At 44.5% G+C, this 26,722-nt stretch overlaps 1 long non-coding RNA gene across 1 annotated transcript in view; it reads right to left on the bottom strand.

Moving 5' to 3' along the window:
- Positions 1-5,861: 5,861 nt before the first annotated feature.
- Positions 5,862-26,722, bottom strand: part of LOC116579965 — a 49,776-nt gene continuing 28,915 nt past the window's right edge. Inside the window, exons 2-4 of the long non-coding RNA XR_004281483.1 lie at positions 16,816-16,898; positions 6,947-7,217; positions 5,862-6,248 (exon numbers count right to left, since the gene is read on the bottom strand). This is a non-coding gene — a long non-coding RNA (uncharacterized LOC116579965). The remainder of the gene's footprint in view (positions 6,249-6,946; positions 7,218-16,815; positions 16,899-26,722) is intronic.

Below are 26,722 nucleotides of genomic sequence, written 5' to 3'. Positions count from 1 at the left end.
GCAAAGGGTCTTTAAGTTGCATCCTCAATTTTAAGATTTGCTCATGTGTTTGTTTTTCTTCCTTGCAGCTGAAGGAGGAATCAAGAAGTAGAAGAGACAGCTTGGAATAAAGGTGGGCGTAGGAGGCAATTAGATGTGAGAGAGAGGATGTCCTGACTTTGGGGACTTGCGTCAGCTTCACTGATCTCAATGACAGTCAGAGCTGTAGGAACAGACACAATTATTTCTTGCCTCAGCATAAAACAAAAGCGATGATGCCCACCTCTGTGGATATCTGTGCTTCGTTTACACTGTAGACCCTCAATGAGCATGCATTGAATCAGTATGTGGCTAGCTAGCTGGCTAAGTGGATGAATGGAAGGAAGGAAGGAAGGAAGGAAGGAAGGAAGGTTAGGTGGATGGATGGATGGACAGACAGATGGACGGATGGATGGAAGGTTGGATGGGTGGATGGATGGACGGACAGATGGCAGTGAGCATGCATTGAATCAGTATGTGGTTAGCTAGCTGGCTAAGTGGATGAATGGAAGGAAGGAAGGTTAGGTGGATGGATGGATGGATGGACGGACAGATGGATGGATGGATGGAAGGTTGTATGGGTGGATGGGGTGGGTGGATGGATGGACGGATGGATAGACGGACAGTGAGCATGCATTGAATCAGTATGTGGCTAGCTAGCTGGCTAAGTGGATGGATAGAAGGAAGGAAGGAAGGAAGGAAGGAAAGAAGGAAGGAAGGTCAGAGAAATGGATAAATGGATGGATGGATGGATGGATAAATGGATGGATGGAAGCATAGATGGGAGGGTAGATGGATGGGTGGACAGACAGATGGGTGGATGGATGGATGGATGGAAGGATGGATGCACAGTTGGATGATTGTAGAGATTCAATGCAAGGTAGACTAGGCAAGCGATAGCTCAGCTACAGCAGGGGTTAGCAAATCATGACCTGCAGTTCCAGTTCAACCGGATACCTGTTTTTGTAACTAAAGTTTTTTTGAGATGTTGCTGTGACCCCTTCATTTGTGCCCTGTCTGCTCTCATGATACAAGGCAGAACTGAAGAAGCAATATAACCTCCAGTCTAAGTGATTTACTATCTGGGCCTTTATAGAATAAGTTCACCAACTACTGAGCTACACTGTTACTAGACTGTCAGAGTTTTCATAGGGTTTGTCTTCTTTCTTTTCTTTGTTGTTTTTATCTTATTTATTTAAAAAAATGAAAACAAAAATGTAAATTGTAAAACCATATCGTATACCCATTTTACTTAGATAAGGTCTAGTAAACATGCTAGGCATAAACTAAGATTGTTTGCTTGGTAGAACAAGCCCAGTCAACAAAGCCAGCCTCTTCATCTGGGGTTTGATCAGAAGAAACAATGATCTTTTCCAATGCAGAATATAGAAAACTCAATGTGATAGAATTTTTGAGAGCCTGTGCACAAAACAATGTGTCCTGTGCTTTCTATGAGATATAAAGGGATTTACTCAGGGGCTAATTTTGACTATATGACTAATTCTTCACCTTATTACATTCAGTTTAAAATATAAGAAGCTATCCTCGTGATACCTAAGAATCCTACATGCACAGCTCATATACACCTCATTGTGCGCATTGAGTCTTTTCTTCCTATTGGGAGGAACGATATAGCACCTGCCTAGATAAGAGGAATTGAAGTTTAGGCTCCTTACACACATCAGTAACAAACATGGCACAGGTTGCTATGTTCCCATGATCTGTTCAAGTCCATCAATACCAGCAGCCAGCAGAAGGGACACAAGAAGAATACATAAGGTTGACCAAGAAAAAAGAGCTAACAGAAACTTGCATATGCAAAGTCTAGCTTGAGATGTCGTTGCCTTAGAAAATAATGTTACATGGACTTGGCAAAAATGATCCTACAAACAGAAAGGTAATAGAGGCAAGCGGTGGGAAGGCAGAAATGCAGATGCATTAGGAAGACAGATATCATGGTTATTTTGCATTTGTGATGGTCGCACCCTATTTAATAACAATGTTGTCACTGCTTCCTGCATGTCCAGTATAAAGCACTGCTAGCCATGATTCCATTGGGAAGTCAATGGGGTGGGCAGCTTCAAATGGTCTCCCATAATCCCCACCTCCTGTTCGTTCATCCCCTTGTATAATCCCCTCCCCGTGAGTGTGGCCTGGACCTAGTGACTTGCTTACAATCCATAGAATATGGTAAAAATGACAAAGTGTCCCTTCTGAGGCCTGGTTACAAAGGATTATGATTTCCATTTGGTCACCTTCTCTTGGTGTCTCATTTGCTTGCTCTGTTAAAGCCAGCTGTCATGCTGTGAACTGCCCTGTAGAGAGGTCCACATGGCTAGGAGCCTAGAGGAATCTCCGACCAATAGCCAGTGAGGAACTGAATCCTGCCAACAGCCACATGAGTGTGCTGGGAAATAGATCCTTCCCCAATTGAGGCTTGAGATGACTGTAGCCCCCAGCTGACACCTTAATGACAGTTTCTCAGAGACCCTGAACCTGAGGGCCAGCTAAGTGCACCCACGTTCCCGACCTCCAGAAACTGTAAGATAATAAAAATTTGTTTCATTTTGACCAGTAAATTATAAGGTAATTTGTTATGCCATGGTAGACAACTAGTACAGTTAGAATTTGCCTCCTGGGTTGGCTTTCCCCTTAATACCTTAGTCCAACTCCCTCTGTAACAATCATTATTCGTCATACTTTATTTGGTTTGGTTTTTGAAGTTTTGAAGACTGAAAAGCAACTCTGAGCTAGGGATAGGTGACTGCTTTGTTAACTCTGTTACTTCCCTGCTGGAGAAATTAACTACCTGATACTTAACCCTTCGAGACTTAACACAACACCAGCTTGTTATATCTTATGGATTCTTTAAGTCAGATGTTTAGGCAGTGTGTGGCTAAGGCATTTGTTTGGGCATCAACTGATGTCACACAGAGGTACTCAGGAGATGACCAATCTGGTCTGCGGGGATTAAGGCAACCCCAGCACATGTCTGGTACTTTGGCAGGAGTGACCATCAGCTTCTCAGTCATGGGGTGGGGGGTGTTGTTTGGAGCACAGGTGGCCTGTCCAGCATGTGGGTCTCAGGGTAATCGACTTCTTACATGGCAGCAAACTTTTCCAAGAACAAGAGCCCCAAGAAGTTTCATTTCACAGTTACCATCTAAAGAAGCATTCTTCTGATTGGTCTTCTGATTGGATGGAATGCCAGACTTGAGAAATGTATTTAAAGATTTTATTTATTTTTTTGACAGAGAGAGATCACAAGTAGGTAGAGAGGCAGGCAGAAAGAGAGAGGAGAAAGCAGGCTCCATGTTGAGCAGAGAGCCTGATGCAGGACTCGATCCCAGGACCCTGAGATCATGACCTGAGCCGAAGGCAGAGGCTTAACCCACTGAGCCACCCAGGCACCCCGAGAAATGTATTTTTAAAAAAATTTTTTTAAAGGATGATATGGCCAAAATAAGTCAGAAAAACCTTACCTTCTCCAACTCCTTCTTTGTCAGTCAAAATACATATTAGCATATTTATACCTTAAAAATTAAGAACCTAATTTAACTCGTTTTATCAAGAGTTTCCCAAATATATTGACTACAGAGCCCTAACCATACTTTGGTATGTTAGAAAAAATCTCTGGCATTTGGAAATAAGGCAAAAAGTTTGAGAGTATGTCCTTCAACATTAGCAATATTATCAAAGGTCACTCAAAGATTAGCCAGGGAAGTGTTGTCCAATGGAAGTTTCTGCAGTGATGGAAATGTTCTGTACTGTCCATTATGGTAGCTGCCAGAAACATGAGGCTGTTGAGCACTTGAAATGTAACTGGTTGTCACTGGAAGCTGAAATTTTCATTTATTTAATTTTAATCAATTCAAATTTAAATAGCCATACGTGTCTAGTGGCCGCCATATTGGACACAGCAGATCTAGGAAAATTCACTTAGTTCAGCTCAGTGTTTACCATCAACTAAAGGTCCCATACTTGGTGATATCACTAGGCCCAGGTGCCTTCTCATCTAATCAGCTACTGACCCATTTCCCTTTGACCTGTAGGTCAACCTACACTTCTAGGACTCTACCTCAAAGCTAAGGTTGGTTTGACGAGTGGTAACAGCTATTTTTATCTGTCATCTTGACTGGAGCACAGGATGCCAAATGGTTGGTTGTGCTTTATTTCTGGGTGTATCTGCGTGGCTGTTTCTAGAAGAGATTAGCCCCTGAATTGGTGAACTAGGTAAGGAAAATGGGCCTCCCCAGGGTGGGCAGGCATTATCCAGTCCATTGAGAGTCTGAATGGAGCAAAAAGGTAGAGGAATGTTGAATTAGTTCTGCTTGACTGCTAGCCTATGATATTGATTTTCTCTGCCCTTGGTACTCCTGGTTCTCTGGCCTTCAGTGAACCTCACTAGAACTTCACCATTGGCTTTCCTGCTAGTACCTTTGAACGATACCATTGGTTTTCCTGGGTCTCTCAGATGGTAGATCATGGGACTTCTCAGCCTCTATAATTGTATGGGCCAATATCTTATAATGAAATTTTCATATATAAACACACACATTGTTATTTACATATACACATGTAAAAATGTATACATATCCATATACGTGTGCAGCCTGGTCCTTGGAATCCCCTGGAAGCCCCTGATGCTGCTTCTGGGATAGTTGTCATAGTTATAGCTCCCTGCTAGACTGTAATCCTGCAGTGCTGGGTGTTGATATCTCAAGAGTGGGTCATAGATCTTCAGGACATGGGAATAGCGGATACAGTTGGGGACACCGAAGCCAAATGTCCACGTTAAAATCTGGGCCCCACCAAATTCACTCAACGTGTACATTTGGAAAAGTGATTTGACTTTTTCTGGATCTCAGCTCCTTTTACGATACAAGAGAGATAATCCTAAGGAAGTGTCAAGAGGTTGCAGTGAGTGAACCCACCCCTAACATTTGTGGGCTAAAGAAATAGCACACAAAGGGCCCTCAGGTAGGCAGTCTACCTGTCTCTGCTCCATGTGACCCTTCATCTCAAGGTCACCTCCATACCAAGTTGGCTCCCATTAACAGTCACCTGTTGACCTGGGGGACACTCACTGATTGCACCATCTTCCTTTGAGAGGTCAGACCCAGGACAGAGGCATGTGCAATCCATAGGCAGAAAACTAGGAGGTTCTGGGCATGCTGAGTGTGGTCTAGAAGAAGAGACAATAGTTCCAGGTGGGCATATCCCCTTAGCCCCAGTCTCCTCACCATGGGGAGAGGCACGGTCAACAAAGGGCCAGCGCAAAGCTCACAGAACAGGCACGTACTCACACACCCACACAGGGCACAAGGCAGGGGCTTGTCTTCCTGGATCCAAGGTAGGTTCTTGGGTGAGGAGTCAGTGACAGCTTAGGATAGGGGCTGACACCTGGTTATAGTCCAGTAAGTCACTGGCATATTTCAATTCAGTTTCACTGTGGTATCTAGCTGTGATCCAACTGTCCTCTGAGCCTGAGCCCTACTAGTTGATGACTAGGAATAAACTTTGAGTTGGAGTGAAAATAAAGCCAGTTTATCTCTTCAAAGAGTGCAGGGCATGACGGGATAAGAAGAGGCAGGCTCAGAGATGCAAAGGACCTGAAGTTCCCAGCGGCCATCGTATTCTGGATTCATAAGGTCAAACTTTATAGCCTTCTTACTGCCACTCTTGAGGATCCCTATCAAAGATATGCTGTTTCATCTCTACATTAAATGGGGTGGGGTGGGGGGAGGAAGGCTTCCATTTTTTTCTTATAATGACACCACAAAAGAGCATTATGGGACAAAGGAATTAAAAAGGAGAAAGTATTTTTAAACAGATAGCACATAGTGTTGTCTACGGAAATGTGAGTTAGAGAAGTGCAAGGTACTCAGATGGTCAGGAAAAGAGCACCAAGAAAGGCAGGTGAAGGTACTTTCCCCAGAGAGACATCTTGGGGCTGAGACCCTGAGTGAGGCTCGAACAGATGGCCAGAGTGCACACTTAAGGACACACTTGCTCTCAGGGTTGTGTGAGTGCAGGGTGGGCCCCAGGTGAGCTCTGGGCTCCTTGTCTCACCCCTGATTCTGGCTCTGAGGCATCCCGGGAGTGAACAGAGGCTTTCCAAAAGCGTTTTTGTAGGCTTTGAAATCACAGTCAATTCTTGGACCAGTTAATGCAGATACAATCTTCCGACCACTCGCACACGCCAGAGCTCGCTGGCAGCTTTCCTTTCTCTGTGGGAAAAAAGGAGGCTGGGAATAGCTAGGGCTTTTCCACATTAGGAGCCACCCTCCCCAGATGTGCAGAAAGCACTCACATCTGGATGCTCCTCCTGCTTTCAACTCAGCTGGGAGGCTCACTGAGACTACATGCCAGGCTAAGCCAGTGTCTGAGATGGACGTAGGGAAGGGGCAGACCAGCTCCAGGGTGAGTCCCAGACCTGGTCCCCACCCAGCAGGCTCCATGGGAAGGAAAGCCAGAAGCAGGCATTCTCTCCTTCCACGGGGGATATTTGTCTTTGTTTCCATAGGTATTTATTTGTGTTTTCCTCTGACTGTTTTGCAAGTCATTGAGAGTTAAAGAAGACATATTGTATGTCTTAAAGAGAAGCAGTAAAAATAATTTAGCTTATTTCTTTCATGTCGGAGTGTATTAATTCTTGCTTACATAAGGAAACACAAAAAAAACCCCAAACAAACAAACTGTAAATAAGGAATCATTTGGAATCAGATTATGCATGAATAATGACATATATTCTCATCTAAGATGTGTGTGTGTTGGGGGGGGTGAAGCTAGTTTTACTGCTTGTAGAGTTAAAAAAAAGGTTTTTCTTTTTCAAAGGAAATTACTCAGAATGTAATAAAAACATGTTTTCTGCTCTAAAAGGATTAATTTACCCTTTGTGTCATGAGAAAATAAATGCAATCAATACCTCCACTCTCCTCCTCTATGGAGAAAGATAATTTCCAAGTACGAATCTTAAGGAATGGTCATTTAGCTTTGATTTCCTAAGACTACTCAGATTCCATTTCTCTTGTGATGTCTCTGTTACTCAGGCTCTTCCCAGGGCCTCAGGTGACTTCAGGGAGGGTCTCTGCTTCCCTTTCCAGTTCAGGCCCCTCTTTCTTTTCATTCATTTCCCTTTTTTCCTGTGACCCTCTTCTCCCTCATTAGCATCCAGACACGAAGAAGTTCAAGATGGTCTGCAACGTGGGGAAAGAGGCAGGTTAATCATGGAGACTGCCCCACCTGGGACTCCAGTGTGTGTGTGATCTGGGACTTGTTACCTAAACTTACCATCTCTGCCTCTCCTCATCTGTAAAAGAGAAATGAAAAACATTACCTATTTGATATGCAATTCTAAGAAATGAATGCGTGAAAAGTGCTCAGCACAGTGTCTAATGGACCTCGTTTTACTGAAGCCCTATTTCTTGCCTTTTTCATGCCTAGATATAGACATTCTGTTTAAGAAAAAACAAAACAAAACAAACAAACAAAAAACGCTTTTTTCTTATTTCTGTCCTTACCACAGGCAGAGTTCAATCACCAGTTGTCCCAAGGATATTTGAAAGGATCAATCTTATTAATTCTTTTATTTGTTTGTCCTTTATTGAGTCTCAGACTCAAGGGTTGGAAAGATCTTTAAGATCTATTTATCCATCCATCCACCCATCCATGCAACCACCCATCCACCCATCCATCCATCCGTCCATCCATCCATCCAACCATCCATCCATCTATCCATCCGTCCATCCAACCATCCATCCCTCCATCCACCCGTCCATCCATGCCACCATCCATCCATCCATCCATCCATCCATCTAACAAATATTTACTAAGCATCCACTACATGTCAATAATAGAGATGCCAACAAAACCCACAGACTTTGTGGTCTCATGGTGCTCAATCTCATGAGCAGGTATTGAACAATAGCAGGCATTGAACAATACAATACAAGTAGGGCAATTAACTTGTCTCAGTTTGGCCAGGACTTATCTAATTGGGGCGCTGAGGTCCTGCATCCCGAGACTGTATCTTCTATCCTGGCAAACAGGGATGGTTGGTCACCCTACTTTATGTGACGAAAGGATAAGGTACCATCAATGCTTCCAACTAGAGACCTGACCCTGTCTCAGGTGTCAGAGGTGGCTCACCAAGGGAAGCGCCATTCAGTGAAGACCAGACAGGTTAGCAGATACGCAAAGGATGTGGCGAGGAGGGGAAGGCAGGTCAAGTGTACAAGCAGGGATGCTGCTTATACAAAGGCCTGAAGGCTGGAGGAACTGGAGGAAGCAGGGAAAACCAAGTGAGATGATATTGCAGGAGTGAGGAAGGAGAACTTTACAAACTCCGTGGAGGAAGGTGTGCTATATCAGAGGGGTGCTGGGAAGCTTTGGAGAGGTAGAAGCGAGGACATTGCAACAAAGGAGTTACTTATGAAGACAGTACTCTGGCTGGGCTGTGAGGCGAACTGATTGCAAGTGGGGTGCCCAGAGCAGGTAGAGAAGTCCTCTAAGGGAAAGTTGGTGGTGGCTTGGGCATGGAGCAAGGGCTCCTCTGGAGTCGAGTGGACGGCACTGGCCGGGAGTGACTGGAGCAGTGAGAAGAGGCAAGGGAAGAGGCAGGGCTGACCCCCAGGTTCCTGGTGGAAGCACTGGATAGCACCCGTTAGTGAGAAGGAAATGCTTATAGCAATTGATCAAGTTCTCACAAGTATCCGTGCTTCGGACCCTGTGCTGCAGGTGGGGTGTGCTCTGACGACCTGCTCTTGCCCAGCAGACATTCACAGGTTATGGAGGAGCACGGATTTACAACACATGTCACAACACAATTAGGGGGCATATGAGACTAGAAACAAGCCCAGAATACTGAGCAGGGACAGGAGGAGGGGACCAGTCGTGTGCACGAAGTTAAGGAAGACTTCGTAGAATAAGAAATGTTTCTCTCTGGGCTTACAAAATAAGTAGAAGTTCAGCAGGTGCCGAGGGAGGACATTCCAGGCAGGCAGCAGAGTATATGGAAAGGTAGGAATCCCAAGACCAGTTCAGGGGATGCCCAGGAGCCCGGTTCTTTAGGAGCAGGGCTGGCAGAGCTACAAGCTGGAGGAGGGTAGGCAGCTGTGGCCAGCTCCTGGGAATCCCATCTGCCTGCCACGCGAGGAAGTTCAGACTCTAGCTTGGAGTCCGTAAGGAACTACCAAGAGTTTTTTGTTTTTTGTTTTTTGGTTTTTTTGGTTTGTTTGTTTGTTTTATAATCATTTTAGGGTCAAATAAAAGTTGCAGAAATAACACAGAGAATCCTTTGACTTCCTTACCAGTAAAACTAGGGCATCAGCTTTCACCTGCCTTACAAAGTGTAGCTTTTTAAGATAGATTGAGTAATTATGATACCTATAATTACTATACCAGCAACCTTACTATACCAGTACTTATATAGTACTTGCCGTGTTCCAGGCATGGTTCTAAGGATTTCACATATGTCAACTCATTTAGTCCTCACATACTTCTGATATCCCATTTTACAGATAGGAAAACTGAGGCATTCCTAAGATGCATGCTTAGTGAAGTGTAGCCTACACTTGCAACTTCCCTGTTCTGGAGTCTAAATACACTTAAAAAAACATTGCACCACATATATCTCTACAATGGAGATAAGACAGGCGCGACTACCTCATTGCAAAGGTGATGGTAAATCAAAGTTTTTGAAAAGATTGAATGGCTTATCCAAATCAAAACTACAACTCCATCCTTTTCAGGGTATTTACCTGTCCTCCACCTGTTTGTCCTACCTGGGCTCTCAGTGACTGGATGATCCCCCCCTCCTTGGGGAGAGTCATCTGCTTTAATCTGCTGGCCAATTTAAATGTCAATCTCTTCCTGAAACACCCTCCCAGACACCCCCAGAAATCATGAGCTATCTGGGCATCCCTTAGCCCCATCATGTGGACATAAAATTAGTCATCATACCTAACCTGTCACCTGAGGCACTGCCCATTTATTTCACTGAACATGGATTATAGAGCCACTGTTAAGCATTGGGTCGTGGGGATGTGTCGACAAAGACAGATAGACAAGACAAACCGTTTGTTGCTTCTCTCGTTAAAGCATTTCATCGAGGACAGACGTTTTCAACATGGGATTCCTAGAAGCTACAACTTACAGTACTTTCCTCGAAGGCCTTCATGACCCCAAAGAACTCGTGAATGCAGTGGAGTCTGTCTGAGTACAAATCCCAGTTGTCCCACCTCGCAGAGACATGACTTTGGGCAACTGGTCAACCCTCCTGTGCTTCCATGTCCTCATGGGAATGATGACAATAGTGACATCACAGGAATGTTCTCAGGATTCAGTGGGCAGGGAACATTGGAAATTATGTGTGTCCATGTGGTAAGCACTACACACGCATTCATGTAATTCTTTTTTTTTTTAATTTTTTTTTTATTTAACAGACAGAGATCACAAGTAGGCGGAGAGGCAGGCAGAGAGAGAGAGAGGAGGAAGCAGGCCCCCTGCTGAGCAGAGAGCCTGATGCGGGGCTCGATCCCAGGACCCTGGGACCATGACCTGAGCGAAGGCAGAGGCTTAACCCACTGAGCCATCCAGGCGCCCCCACGTAATTCTTAAACGAACTTTGTGAAAGTATAATTTACATGCACGAAATTGCATGCATTGAAGCAGCGTGGTTGGATGGGATTTGACAGTTGCATTCGCGGAAGAGGGTCCTGTGACAACAAGACCGAAATCTTGCTTTATCTTTAGTGTGATTCTATTAACTTCATGGCCTTGTGGTGGGGATGCGTGGCCTTCAGAGCAGTGCCGGGCATGTTATCACTACTCAATAAATGTGAGCTATTTTTTATCACCACCATTGGCTGCAAGAAGTCACCCACTGGGGAGAGTTACCTAGAAACTCCAAGCAAAAAGAGAAGCTCCCATCTGGAGAAGCAAAGCAGCTAAAGACGCCTTTGAGGAAGGACTAGCGTGGTCCAGCCAGGCAGGAGAAGGTCGGTGCCTCTCACGGTCCCATCTGCCCTCTGTTTGGAACCCCAAAGCTCTCTGAACTTGACCCTTTCCTGGCAGCAAACTGTACCCTTGAAGGATGATCACCAGGCTTGGCAGCAGTGTCCTGTTCCTTGGGCAGTGAAGGGTCTCCACGTGAGGAAAGCGGCCGCCTGGGATAGGGCCAGAGAGGTCACTAGAGAAAGACAGACCCGGTCCTCCAGCTGCTTTGATGGCGTTGCCAGACCTCTGCTCCCATCTGTAATCCCAAGTTTCATGTTTTAAAAAAGTCTTGCCAAAGAAGCCATAGCGTAGGCTCCCAGGAAAACAAACACTAGGATTATTTTTGTCAAGGCAGAAGCCCCACCGTGGTGAGCTGCTCTTATGCATATCTGCTCACCTTTCATAAATGTCAGACTTGAAATTAAAAAGACAGGATAATGAGGTCTCATTTCCACAGAAGCAAGCAGGGACCTACTCATTAACCCACAGACCACTAACAAACAAGCTGTTTAGATGCTTTGGCGGCCTTTGGCAGATGTGCACATAGCTCGGGCTCCGGCGATCTGATTCTCTTACCCTCCTCTGCTATTTTAAAAATTTTTAAATGGCCCCAATGATTCAACATCTGTTCATTCACTCCACACACATCTGCATAATGCCCACTGTGTGCACGGTCCTCGATCAGGGTGACAGGGGACCCTGTGAGGCCATGCTTTGTGAGGCACAGAGGCTCTGTGGTTCCCCAGAAGTTGGGATTTGAATTTTGACCTCATGATTCAGCATGCAGAGGCAAATGTCGCACACGGGGTTGACTTATGCATCACAGAGAAGGGCGATAAGGCCGCTGTGTGTCCTAGGTGTTGGACTTAAATAACAGAAGCTCAATGCCTAACAGGAGCTGGTCAAAGAGAAGGAGGAGGGGAGATTTGGAAGACAGAGGGAGAAGGAGGCAGGAGAGAAAGAGAAGAAGAACAGATGAGGGGGGGATGGTTATGAAGTTGGGGAAAAGGAGGATGGGGACAGGAGAAGGAACAGAGGAGATTTCCATGTCACTGGGCTCTGGATATGGTGTGCAAGACTGTGTCACCGGGCTCTGGATATGGTGTGCAAGACTGACATACATGCCAATTACGAGGGAATTGACAGTGGCTAGAGAGGGATGGAAAAGTCTGAGGCACTTTAAAGAAAGCAATTATTTCTCATGGTAGAGTTGAGAGGCCGTGGTCAGGGGTGAGGAGATTATGTTTGGAGTCCTTGTGTGCGGACACACTGGAGGGGAAAGAGCTGGGTAGGAAACGGTGCTCTAGATGGGGGCAGCGGCCTGAGCAAAAGCCTGGGGGCTGGACTGCACAGGCATGGAGAGGAGTCACAGCTGGGTCTGCCGCTGGGGTGCCGTGGGAGACAAGGTTGCAAAGATATGGATCTCCTGGACCGTGGAGACCTCACATGCTCTGTCCTGAAGGTGGTTGCAAGTTCTCAAAGAGAAGATTCCCGAGGTGAAACTCCAAAGCCAGAGAACGATTTCCAAATTATTTCCCATGGGATACTAAAAGTAAGGAAGAGCATGCTAGACAGGCAAGTCCATTTCTTTACTATGGAAACAATGGTGGTCCCTTACCTCTACAATGCATTTTATTTTCTCTGAAGACAATACTTCATGACCTTTCGTGTTGAATTCTAGACCTGTGATGGGTTGAATGGTGCCCGCCCTCCCCCCTGCAAATGATAGGTCTATATCCTAATTCCAAGAATCCATAATGTGAACTTATAGGGTCTTTGCAGATATAATTAAATTAAGGGCCATGCAATAGATCATCATGGATTACACAGGCACGTACTAAACCCCATAAGAAGTAGCTTCAGTTTTTTGTTTTTGTTTTGTTTGCAAGATTTTATGTATTTATTTGGGAATTTGAGAGAGAAGGGGGGGAGGAGGAGAGGGAGAAGAAAAAGCAGATGGCTTTTAGGGAGGCTTGATAGGGAGCTCCATCCATCCCAGGACCCCAGGATCACCACCCCAGCCAAAGGCAGACGCTTCATCAGCTGAGCCACCCAGGTGCCCCAGAAGTGTCTCTGTAAGGGACACGGAGGAGAGACAAAGAGGAAGAAGAGAAGACACGTAAAGGGGGAGGGATGCAACCACAAAGCCAAGGAACTCTAGAACCAGCAGACGCTGGAAGAGACAAGGAAGGAGTCTCCTCGAGAGCCTTCCAAGGCCGTGGGGACTTGCCCACACCTAGATGTCAGACCTCCCACCTCCGAAACAATGAGATAATACATTTCTGTTGTTATTAAAGCCACCAAGTTTGTGATAGTTGATTATGGAAGCTCTAACAAATGTTAAATTATAAGGCAAGTGCTTTGAGAAGAGCAGAGAAAGGGCTCTAATTCCTCTGGGACCAATGAGAAAAGAAAGTTGCTGCTTTCAAATAAGTTCTCTGTCAAGCATGGGCTACTTGAACCCAGCGATCTTTCGGTACTAGCGCGAGCCAAGTACTAGACGAGTATGCCAGGTAGCTGGGACCCAGCAAATAGAAGGGGGTTGACCAGGAAAAACAAAAACAAAAACAAAAACAAACCTTATTTCCTAGCCTTTGGCCTTACCAAAGTGGGTTCTGTGAATTAGCAGTTAGCAGGATGCATTCATTCTGCATTAAGTGAATTGTCTGTTGCGAGCCTTTCGAGGGACCATTAGAACACCTGTTGAGGAACAGAGCTAAGTTGATCAGACCTACTCCAGCAACAGACAACACCACCTTGACAGATCCTCCCTCCGGGGAGATTCGGGAAGGTGTTTCGAGGGCTTTTACCCAACCAGACAGACTTGTTTTCAAAACCAATTGGATTGGTGAGTAGAATGAGGTCTTAAAGGCAATTTCGATGGGCAAGCTGTGAGTCTCAAAAAGTCATATTTTATTTATTTTTTAAAAGGTTTTATGTAGGGGCACCTGGGTGGCTCAGTGGGTTAAAGCCTCTGCCTTTGGCTTAGGTCATGATCCGGGGGTCCTGGGATGGAGCCCCGCATCGGGCTCTCTGCCCAGCAGGGAGCCTGCTTCCTCCTCTTCCTCTGCCTGCCTCTCTGCCTACTTGTAATTTCTGTCTATCAAATAAATAAATAAAATCTTAAAAAAATAAGTTTTATGTATTTATTTGAGAGAAAGAGAGCAACTAGTGGTGAGGAGCATAGGGAGAGGGAGAAGCAGACTCCCCACTGAGCAGAAAGCTTGACATGGGGCTCGATCCCAGGACCCTGGGAGCACAACCTGAGCCAAAGGCAGATGCTTAACCGACAGAGCCACCTAGGCATCCCTCAAAGAAGTAGTATTTTAGTTGAGTTACAGGAGCAGGGTTTTCCTGGAGCTAGAAGCTAAGTTCTTTTCATCTGGATCCAGCAATGCTTAGCACAGGCAGGGGGACGCCTGTTGGCTTACGTTCTCCCAACAAATATTTATTGAGTGCGATCCACCCCATTACAGGTGCTGTTCTCAGCCCCTGTGTGTCTGGGCGTGTGTGCACAAGCAAGTGTGTGTCTCTCCCTGTGGATGTGTCTACACGTGTGCATAGGTCCCTCCCTTCATAGAGCTTGAGTTCAAATGGGGGAAGACAGACAATAGAACAGTCCATCAATACACACATGCATGCAGAAAACTGGGTTTTAGAAAGTGCTCAGTTCTGAGAAAACTAAAGCAGGAATAGAAGATAGATTGGAGTGGGGAGAGAGGAAGGCACAGCGATATTCATATGTATGGTGGGAAACTGACCTCTGGCCTCATGGGCTTGGGAGAGGCTGGGTAACTCAAAACTAGAAAGACCCCATCATGCCCAGAACACATAGACGTTTCCTGTTTGCCAGTGTTTATGAAGAGCTTCCAAGAAGGGAATGGAAACATGCAGTATTTCCTACATGTATTTGGCTTCCAAGCCTTCTTCCCATAGAACCTCTCCAAGGAGCGTGTTGTCCTTGGGAATGTGTTTAAGGAAGACCCCTGTAGGCAAAGGACGTCCACCACCTCTAGGGCAATCGGCTTCAAGAAACCGAAAGCAGGGAAGGGAGGCATTGACGTGATGACCCAAGGCTTGCGCTGGTGAGCAACACAGGTGTTCAGAAGCCACACGGCTGTCAGAGAGGGAGAGACACTCTGCCACACTATGGGACCATCTTACCCTGGGGGTGAGGGCACTTTTCTTGTTTTGTTTTTTTTTTTTCTGTTCTTTCTTTCTGTCCCAGACTTGGGTTTAATGTTTGTTGAATGAATGAAGAGAGCTAATGGATTAGAGAAGGAAATTTACATGTCCCTGAGCCTTCACCAGGGGAGGGCATGGTTCAGGGTAACTTTTCTCCCCAGAGGCTTGTCTGGCCATATGCAAGCTAGGTGGGCGGGAGGGGGTGCTGGTGGTGGCGGTGGTGGTGAGGAGGTGGTGGGTACAAAGAGAAGAGGAAAACGGTCCAGTTCTGTGCATGGTTGTAAATGTCCGTGTGGAGAAGTTCAGGGCCTAGGTCCATCCATCAGCTGCAGTGAGGCCTCTAGGCCTGTCAGAGCCCCTGTGGACAAGTCATTCCCAGCACACCTTAGATGTTTGCTTGCCTCAAACCGGGTAATGAAACTACTCTTCCTCAGGCCTCTGGGGGACTGTGTTCCGGCTTCCAGGCTAGCCAACCTGGTGACTGTCTCTCCATATCCCTGTTCTCCTGGTGCCCAGGCTCCTGCTAGGAAGGGCTCCTTCCACAGGCTCCTTGAATCACCCTCCTCAGAAACATTTTGTTCAGAGATTTTTCTTTCTTTCTTTTTTTTTTTTTAAGCTTGCCATAAAAACATGGAATTATTTTTTTTTATTTGAAATTCATTTTCAGTCTTCTTTTATAGATCTGTCATTTATACAATGGCTGGAAAACTTTCTAAAATCAGATATAATTTATGAACCCCTTCTTTTCGGCATAATGTCATTTTGTACATTAAAATGATAATGACTGGGGGGGTATCAGGTGTGTCTCTTCCGCGGGGGGGGGGGGGCGGTGAGGGTAGCGAGGGGGAGACAGTGGGTGGAAGGCTGTCCTGGATCTTCTGAAATAAGTCCCCGTGTGCCTGGGCTCAGCCCCCACCAGAGGCTTTCAAGAAAGGAAGGCAAGAGAAAAAATGTTTTTTTCCCCATCTGTGAAGCGAGAAGAATAGGGAAAAACAACTTATGCCCCTTACAAGAGAAAAAGATCTTGAAAAATAGTTAATGATACCATTAATACATAAAGATTTCAAACTATAGTCTCAAAAAAAAAAAAAAAAAAATCCCCGGAAATGGTCGAGGACAACAACACAGTTTAGTGGTTCTCAGTCCTAGCCACGTACTAAAGAGACTTGGTGGTGGGCTTTCTAAACAATAGAGATTTTCAGGCCCTTGTCCTCATTCCTATTTAACTGATGTGGCATGAGGTCCAGACATAGTATTTTTTTTATTTTTTTAAGATTTTTATTTATTTATTTGACAGACAGAGATCAGTAGTCAGAGAGGCAGGCAGAGAGAGAGAGGGAGAAGCAGGCTCTCCACGGAGCAGAGAGCCCGATGCCGGGCTCGATTCCAGGACCCTGAGATCATGACCCGAGCTGAAGGCAGAGGCTTTAATCCACTGAGACACCCAGGTGCCCCCAGACAGGGTATTTTTTTTTTTTAAGTGTTTCAGAAGAATCTAATAGGCAGTCCTGGCTACACCCAGGAGAATAGTGGTCCCCAGAAGGTAGGGTTCTAATTTCAGTCAATATAGTTGGCTTGAGCTTGGGTCAATGACAAAAGCTAATGCTTACTTACCCCGTACACTAGGCCAGGTGCTATTCCAAGCTCTTTCCCCATATCGACTCTTCTTCGTCTATGAGGTAGGTCCTGTTGTTATCCTGTTTGTCAGATGAAGCAGCCGAGGCTCAGAGAGATAAAATAGCTCACCAAGAATTGACTGAAATGGGATTTGATCCCAGGCGGTCTGACATGGGGGCTCTGCCTGCTTTGCTTACTGACTTCTAAAGGATCTAAATATCTGTTTCCAAGTCATCTAAATATGAACTAACCTAGAAAATGAGGAAAACTGAGGTAGGTGATTTTCATAGTTCCATGGGTCTCCCTTCCAAAGATGGTAGAAATGAGACCAAGAGAAATTAGGTATCTTCCTGCCATCACCCAGCTACGAAGTCCGGCAGAGCCTGTTCTCCAACCCAGGTCTCCTAAAGCACAGGGCACATTTCTTCCTGACTTCAGCAGAACAAGCTCAAAGAAGAGTTCACCTCTACAACATCCCATGGGAAATTAAACCACTTCATGAGAAGAACTCAAGTCCCAGGCTTAAAATTATGACACGAATCTTAAACCCATGTGCTTCCCTTGATCTTCTAAGAGACAGGCTAAAAGTGATATTCAATAAAATCAAATTTTAATTCGGCACCTCTTGTTTACGGAACTCTGATTTATGGACTGAGAGGGATAGAAGTGAAGAAACAAGTAAGGATGGTCTTGTCTTTACTGGAAAGCATCACTCTAGAATGTTAAACCCGAGGGAGATGAGCGCTCTCCCTACAGCCTTTACCATAATCACGGGCATCCTCCAGCCCCTCTACCTCTACCTTCCCTTCCTAATTTCTCTCCAATGGAAGGAAGAGAAGTTGCTTTGTAAACCAATCGGAGGATGACATCTATTGGAAAGCATGGTCACCATGTTAAAAAAAAAAGCATTGACTCTTGTCCAGCAGCCTTGGCTTCCGCTCCTTGCAGTGGACAGGGGGCAGTCACCCCCTCTGTCCCTCACATGCATTCTGGGGGGCTGTGCTCATTTTGCAGGTCCCCATGCCAAGTAGTGGTCCAAGAGTCAATGAGATGTGCTGATCCTGATACAGAGCTCAGGGCTATGATATCAGTAGGAGATCCTTTAAGACATCAATAGTTGGAAAGCGTGGACTCTAGCCCCAAATTCCAGAAGCTCTATGTTAAAGAGCATCCTTCCAGCCACCTGCTCTACCCTCACCCTTGTGTGAGTCACCAAGATGACTAATATTACACTGTGTTAAATGGCATTATCCTAAGTGTACCCTGTGATGGCGTTAACAGAGTGAACATTGAAATAGAATTTCCATTAGAGATTTCGTTCCGGGAGAAGTCAAAATGTATTCAAATCAATGGGTGCTAACGTCTGAGCAAACTCAGACATTTGGTCTTTGATATTTAGGTACATAAAAAGCAGGAATAAGTCATTTCTTTCCCTAAGAAAGGAGACTCCCAAGGGGGAGGAAGAGGAAGGAGAAGAAGAATAAAGAAAAAAAGTGGTTCTTGGCCAACGACCACCTCTTTAGAAATAGCATTTTTATGAGCTAAATGCAAAATGACTAAAAGTGAATAAAAAACATGTGGATTAAATTCCCCTGAAAACACTTGGCTTAAAATTTTAAGAAGAAAACAGACCCAGGGCCAAATGCATTGTGGTTTTGGCCAAGCCCAGAGGGAAGGACTTGGACCTGCATGCATCACACGACTGAGTCCCTGTGTCCCTGCTCAGCCACCACACTGCCCACCTGCTCTTTGCCCATTGCTCTTCTAGGAAATCTGCACCCAGCTTAGGTGGTGTGATTGGTCCTGGGAGCCATGGGATCTCACAGAGGCTCCTGCACCTTTTGCTGCCAACCAATCAGAACTCATGAGTTTTCATAACATGGTCAGAGTGCAGAAAGGGATGGATCTGGCCAGGACAGACTCTTCGTTCTCCAGTGTAGATAAAAATTGAAAGTAATAGCTTGGTCACTTTCCAGAGCTTACCAAAGATGGGTTCTGAGCCAGAAAAACATCAAACTTGGGCTCAGCTATAGATTTGCTACCTGGAGACACGTAGGATGAGGCTGGGGCTCTAGACCACTGGTCTGTCCGTCTGATGGATTTTGAAGAGCCTCCTGTCATGCACACAAGCTCATGGATGTCTTGACATTTTATAACCGTCCTTTGCCAAGTACCATCTCAGTACCTACTATGAAGAAGGGCTTGACCCTGACCCACATCAGCTACCTCAAAGCGGTTATCACTGACTTCCCCCAACAGACACACACAGGTCGTGTGTCTGATTTCTGATGGGAGAAGAGTCAAGGGAGTGGAAGCCAATTTGTCACATTATAATGACCCAGTCCTAGTATCTTTAACCACTTCATTAGAGTATTATTTAAAATGTAAATTTTAAATGTGTGCAACAGCCCTCAGTAACTCCAAATGGTTCATTTACAGAAAATAATCACGGGGGGATGGCACCCCATCTCTCTTAGAGAGCACTTCTAATTCATCTCTTCTCCGGTTTGTGTATTTGGACAATGGGCTATCATTCCAGTACTAATTTGAGAAAAGCATAATTAGACATGTAAATGTGTTGCAGGAAAAAAAATAGAAATAATGTCATTATTTCGCCATCCCTCTCTCAAAGCAGTGTAGATAATCGAAACATTGCTCTTTCTCCTGTGTTAGCTCTCTTCCTTTTTCATGTCAATAGCATTGGTTCTTGTCACTTTGTTGTAATTAATCTCTTAATGATCTGTCTCTTTCACTTGACTCTGAAAGCAGAGGACCTATCTGATGCATCCCGTGCCCCTGGTTTAGGTTAGGCACCTTTGCAACCCGTTGCCCAAGGATGACAAATGTGTGGCATGCATTCCATTGCTCCACCTTCCCCTACCATGAAAGACATTATGAATCAATCACTGTCTCTCGCTGGTCATGGAATTCTTCAAGGCTAACCTGAGGATAGCCACTTGCAACTGATCAGAGAGGACATGAAAAATGAAACCATTTCCACACCTCTGTTCTAAGGGCTAAATATGCAATCTTCCTCATGTGGGAAGGGCTCAGCCAACACAAGAACATGAGAGAATATGAGGTAACGATAGACACTCCCTAACCACCATCTCCCCTCTACAGAAGGCTGGTCCAGAGGAGATACTTAGGGAAGTGACCCAGGTTAGGTGACCACACCTGAGATTTTTTTCCATCTGAAGCTAAGGGTGGAAATCCAAGTTTTCTTCTGGAATGAAGCCCTGAGTTGTGAGATTAAAGGGGTCAAAGACTATAGGGAAACTATTCTGATGAAATTAAATCATTATGAGGAGGGACTTGAAAGTATCCCGGCCTATGTGATTTCTGGCATCCAGTCTTCTCTGAGGGTACAATGGGCTTCTCATCTTTACCTTGCTGTGGGTACATGTGCCAACAAGGTCCCCTTTTTGGTGAAACTAGTTTGAGCTCAAACTAATTTGCATTGTAATTAAAGCCATAGAAAATTGATAAAAATGATTTTACTTGGTGTCTCTGGCATTTATGTCACTCTAAATTTGTACTTGTCTGACTAACAAAAACGTGATATGGCAAAGCTCTGGGCTGCCTCCATAGCACAATGTCTGATGGAGGGTTAGAAGAAAATATGGTTTGATGACTTTGGGGTTCCTGGGGCAGTTGCTCTCCACCCCAATATTTAATAATGTTTCAACCAAGAGGGATTCATTCTTTCTCTAGATTCTTAATTAAATCAGAGATTCATCTTTCTCAGATCTAAAGAAAAAACTCATTTTTAGTAAGAAGTATCTTGTGGGGTTCTAGCCTTGGCCTTGCATGGATGTGTATGTGGCTTTAGAGGTGTCCCTTTCCTTCTCTGTGTTTCAGTCAAAGAAGGGAGTCGAGACAGTGGCTTTTAAAGGCCCTTAGAACACTGAAGTTTCTTGACTGGCTTTGCTGGACACAGCTGAGGTTCCTGGTTGACCTCTTCCCTCTGGTATGGCACTTCTCCAGGCTGAGGGAGCTGGTCCTTCTCTAATAGCAGGAGGAGTTTGCAAACCATAGAATGCTTCCCTGCTCAACCTTCCACGGGCCTCAGCCTCCCCACAGAAACCTGCAGCTCTTTTGTCTCATGAAGAGGAAATTCATTTCTCTGTTCTGAGTTCTATGGTTCCCACACTGTCTTCACTCACCTCTATCTATCATTAGGCCTAAACCCCTTCTAGAATAGCCCAGCTAGAGCATCAGCCCTCATCTCTTAGGGATGCTCATGTGACTTTTCCCTTCATACAACCTTCACTAAATCACAGGGTGAATAAAGTCAGGGCAAAGCCCAGGGCCTAGTTAACAAAGTTCTTCCAGAGTCAAGAAGGAAAAAGCCAGGCTTCCACCAAAACTCAGGAGCTGAGAGAATAGGGGGGTCTTTTCTAGACCCCGTGTACTGTGGATTGGACTTTTGCTTCAATAAAAATGAGCAGACTGAAGGTCAGGCCAACGGAGGAACTACACCCTGTGGGGGTTGTGCACCTGCGTGTTTCCTTTAAAAGAATGCCTTCCCCAGAAAAAGCTTTCTTGTGTGGGTGGACACTCTTCTCAGAGCCACGAATCAGCCTCTGTCTGCTCTAATGGATGTCTCGTCTGAGACTTCTCAAGTGATTGGCACTTGGTACCCGATGGGTAATCAGGTGGAAAATCTTTTTAATTTGGTAGAGTTAGGGATGTCAGATCTGCTCTCATGATGAGATGAACCAAAACGCTCATCATTACAGATGTGTATGGAGGAAAGGGAAAGAGGAGAAAGAGAAGGGACACCACCCCTCATTCCTTGCACAAAATTCTTCCAAAAGACCTAGTAACCAATTCATGGTTTAGGAAGCCCAGAGGAGTGGACTTTAGATCCGAGGCCTCCTGACTCTTTATCCAGGGCTTTTTAGTCTTGACCCCATACTTCCTTTATTGCAGACGGCCCTCAGCTGTCTTTTCTGTACTCCAAGTACTCAGACACTTCATGGCCATCATCTGGACCTCTCCAAGCCTTCTTTAGAGGACACACGTGTGCTACTTAGAGGCACATCAAAATGACTAACTCCATGAACAGGTCATGTTTGCTTTCCAAAAGGATTCTTCACTTTACTTTGCCGAGGACTTCTTTGAAGAACACATTCTTCTGTGTTTAAACAGAACTTTGTTTCCAGAAAGTGGGATTGAAGGTCAATCTTATGAGCAGAGGCTGTACCCTGAAAAGCCATGTGCGAGACAAAGTGACAAGGATGTGAAGACTGAGTAAGCAGGAGGCACGGAGCAGAGCAAGGATACACGTGTGGAGGAGTGAGCAGGGATAGTGGGGAGGGGCCAGAAAAAGCACAGACCCAGTGGGCAGCACAGCTGAAGATCTGAGGAGAGATCCATCAGATCCTTCTACTGAGATGCAGAAAGCCACCTTGGACCTGGTTCCTGCTTCCCACAGCCTCCCCTGGTTGCCATCTCCCCTGACGACAATAGTCCCCATTCCCAAGTCAGTCAAGGGAGACACTGTTCCTTTATCCCCAAGTGCCTAGTTGCATTATTTGTTTGTTTCAGGAATGCAACCATTGTGTAAAATTCAGCCCATCCAAACCTCCAGCAGCTCATGGCAAGGGACAAGTCCTCAAGTTTGGCTGACGATCAGAGAAAGCCACAAGTGGATCAGCGGGGACGCTCTCTTTGGGGCTGACCCAGTGTGACTCCTCCCTGGAGCAGAAGGCTGGGTAAAGAATGAGAATGGATGGAGACACATCCCACTAGGACATGAGGAAGAACAGCTAAGTGACAGGAAACCGTGGGCTCACAGACTGAGATCAGCTGCTTTGACAAATAAGTAAAGGCTTTCTTGGTTATTCCTGCTGTTGGATTTGACTCTTTGTTCTGTCCTAATTCCAGTGAACTATTCTCTCACAATACTAAGGGCTGGGTTCTTACAAAGTCTTGGAGTGCTGCACCAGGGGAAAAACATTTCACGCAGACACTTTGACGATAGTGCAATATTTTTGTAAATAGATCAGACAAGCTGAAACCGCTTTCTATTCTCCAAAAGTGGAGTTCACAGGAGTACCAAGCAGGTGACCTAACAAAGAAAAAAAGAAGCCGATCTATCTTTTTCTCTTCCACTCACACGGAACTCTATCCCGAGATAACAGGATAATTAATCTCCTTTCGATAACTAATAGAAGTTAGTGGGAACAACTCTGATCAGAGAAGGTAGAAAATCGCATTTAACACCATGTGCTGCCCAAGCTGCTTATTTGGCCTTGAGCAAGTCCTCAGCCTTTCAGGACTTTGGTTTCTCCACCGGTGAAGTGAGATGTGGGACTTGGCCAGTCCTTTTCTGACTGTGTTTCCTGCAGCCCTAGGACAGTGTGAGGGAAAAGTACCAGCCAAGCGCTCTCCCTTTGCATCAAACAGGACAGCCCTGGGCTTACCTGTCTTCCATATTGAGCTTCTGCCTATGCTTTCCATTAAAGGGTTTCATTGCTTAAAATAGGTTTAAAAGTAAAATAAAGTTGAAAACCACTGAACTTAGTGACTTCCAGAGCGATTTCTATGGAAAAAAAAAAAATCATTATCAGAAAGGGAAAAATAATGTTTCTGAGATTTGTGCGCACACACTACACAAATAAACATGTTATCAGTGAAGAAATCAGTGTTAATTCTGAAGTCAGATCAGTCAGTCATTGACTAGCCTTCAACACCAGGCTGGCGGGGGCATATTTACACCTTATTCATCCTCGTCCCCAACTCTTTGGCCAATGTGTAGTTGCTTAACATAATCACCTGTATAATAATATCCATTGTTTAATATCCATTAATCAGCATTCTATATTTGAGAAAAAAACCCTGAAATTCTGTTTTATGAGTAACATGAGAACCTGGAATATGCTGAACTTTACATGTTCTTAGCCTACAGATGGCCCTTGGAGAAACACCGGTTGCGTTAGGTTAGGATCCTGGCATGAAGTTTGTGTATAAGTATTTGATGAAGTGATTTCTCCCGTTAGAAATGGTCAAGAAAGTGGGGGGAACAGGATAAGAAAGGGGGAAAACCAAATACTAGGGTAGAACTTCAGATGAAGTCCCAAATTTAGTCTGATCTTACAAAGGGATGCCTGGGAGTGTGTTCTTAGAAGAGTCAGAGGGTCTAGGCTGCCACACACTTGTCCCAGACTGCTAAGGGCTGACCCACAAGGGATGCAAATACCCAGGTACCTCCAGCTCTCTGCATTGTGGTGAAAAACAGCTCCACAACCTGAGGGTGGTTCTTATGAGAGTGAATCTGGGTGAAGAAGGGCAGGTAGAAGAAGGAAGACAGCTGATGTGCATTGTGAACTACAGGCTATCGAGTAGGTCAGGCTTACAGGGTCACAGTTTAATGACACGTTTGGCCCAAGATGCTCCATTGCTGGAAAATCATTGCCAACAAATGAAAAAAAAAAAAAATCTGAAAGCCCAAGAAAACATTTATGGCAAATTTGGATGAATGACTAAGAAAGGAATACCCAAAATGAAAATGGTACTGTACTCGTGCGTTAGTAACTCTTTGTAAAGTCGAAGGTCCGTTCAATATGGCAGTGTAATTCCAAAAGAATATTCTCTATTCTGTTGGCATTAAATTTCTTGTTGACATCTTGGAGGGCAGCTTCATAGGATAACTGCCCATTTCACTGCCATTTTCCACCTCAAGTGCTCAGCTGTTACGCCAGCCAGCCCACTCCATCAATCTCAATCCTTTCCCTTCAAGGCACTTTTATATTTCTACATTTCTGATGATTATGCATAACCTTCTTGTCTCTGATACTGAATCATAAACACCCTGAGGGTAAAGACCACGTTAATTATCAATGTATTCCAGTGCCTACAGTAAAGATTTTCATTAACTCTGAGCCCGTAGTAAAGGTTTGCAAGTTGACTTAAACTATCTATAGTCCAAAGCTTTACTTTGATAGTTCCGTGCAAGCAAAAGTGTTCCTAGGCCTCCATTCTATTGGATTCTTTAGGTTAATCAACCAAGGATTCCCTTAGGTGATTAATCCTAACTCCTTAGGTAATTAATCAACCAAGTATTTATTGAGCATCTAGTCTGTACCCATCTTGACATTAGGAAGATTACAAAGTGGCATAAAACACAGTTGAAGCACTCTGGGAACTTAAACTGTTTGGGAGAAGTCTTTTACCCACATGAATCAAGAAAAAAGAATAATACAACAATATAACCAAGGGCTGCATTATCAAATGCTATAAAAATTCAAATGGTAGTAAATATATCAAAAGTTAATTGTAAAGTACAGACCATAAAAGCCAAAGAAGCTGGAACAGGTTTTATCACCATGATCAGTTGGTAGTGGTTGCCTAGAGAATCAACTCAAGAACTCTTAGCCCAATTCTGAGCTGTGTCAGTGTCCAAATTGATAAATAATGCCTGCCAGGGCAAGAAATGATGAGTGGCCACATAGTGCAGCAAATTTTCCATCCCTGCCAACAGTGTTACTTACTTCATGGTCAAGAATAACTTAGTAGAAGAGAACTTTGGAAACCAGCTACCAAAGGTAAATCCAATGCCAATTTTGTTTTAAAAATTATATTTCCTAGGAACAAGCTGGCTCGTCTCAGAATACAACATTCACTTAACTCATGGAGACCAGTCCCAGTGCCTGCTTCTTTCCCTTTCCAAACAAATTTGCCAGATCAGATCATATCCTTGAGGGGAAGACAGATATATACAGATCGATCAATATATCTTGAACAGAGAACTTGCAGGAAAACAAGAAAATAGAGGGAAGCTGGTCTGAGTTCAAGGTCAGTGGAGAAACACCGGCAGAACAATACTCCATCATTCACTAGTGATACCTCCGTGCTATTTGTAGATCACTTGGTAAAGAATGTGGTAGGAAATTAATCATGTTATTTCCAGGCTTGATTTTCTCCAACTTGAGTGGACCCTTAGAAGATCAGATAAGAAGAGTATAGCCTAGGAAAAAGAACATTAAATTTGCTGACTCAGAAGAACTGAGGTCTAGTCCCAGATATAACACTTCCTTGTATAAAACCTTGAACACCAGCTCTATCTCATTTTTCTCATCTGAAAAATGAAAACCAGTATTTTTGGCTTCATTTTCAAAAATGAAAAATGAAACCAGTATTTTTGGCTTCTACAGAGAATAATTATTGTTTGAGGCTAACATCTTCTGTCCCCCCTTTTTTGGTAAATGTACCCTGAATATATTTTGAGTTGCCATCTTATTTTTAGACATATAAGTTGAGGGAAACTGACCCCCCATTTTAGAACCTAAGACCAATAAATAGGTTAAATCCATCTTTCTAGTGACTGATTAAAAGCTGGGTACAAAAAAAGGGTGTGTTGGTAATGTATAACAACTGGCTCTGTGAGTAATTAAGGTGTTGATTTGTAGCTATTGTCAATTTCTGTGGTGTAAATTCCCACCGTGGCTGACTTTGAGCTACCAGCATGATGGCCCTGAATTTGGAGCTGGGAAGAGATTTATACCATGTGTGCTGGCCCCAGCACAACAATGGCACAATCCAATAGAAGTAAAGCTCAGGCTGGGGTAAGCAAGCTCCTAAGTGGGTCTTCTCCACTTGTCATGGTTCCATGAGGGCCTAAAGTTTGGGGCTAGGAGAACTATTTACAACAAAGAGAGGAACTTAGAGATCTGGAGCCTCACCAGAGGCTCACCAGAGGAAGTATAATGAATCTGGGTCACGTCACCTGACTCTTTGATCATTTCATGTATAAAGCCATTTCTATCTACAAATTCACATTTTTGTCTAAGCTATGTTGAGTCATATTTTATGTTAATTACAGCCAAATGAAAACCAAACATATCCTACATTTATTATAGAATTGTTATAAGAAGAAAGACTTGTTCCAAAAAAATTA

Source organism: Mustela erminea, chromosome 19 (genome assembly GCF_009829155.1).
Source record: "Mustela erminea isolate mMusErm1 chromosome 19, mMusErm1.Pri, whole genome shotgun sequence".
Lineage (NCBI taxonomy): Eukaryota > Metazoa > Chordata > Mammalia > Carnivora > Mustelidae > Mustela > Mustela erminea.
Note: the sequence above shows the minus strand (reverse complement) of the source record. Positions and strands in the feature narration are given on the sequence as shown.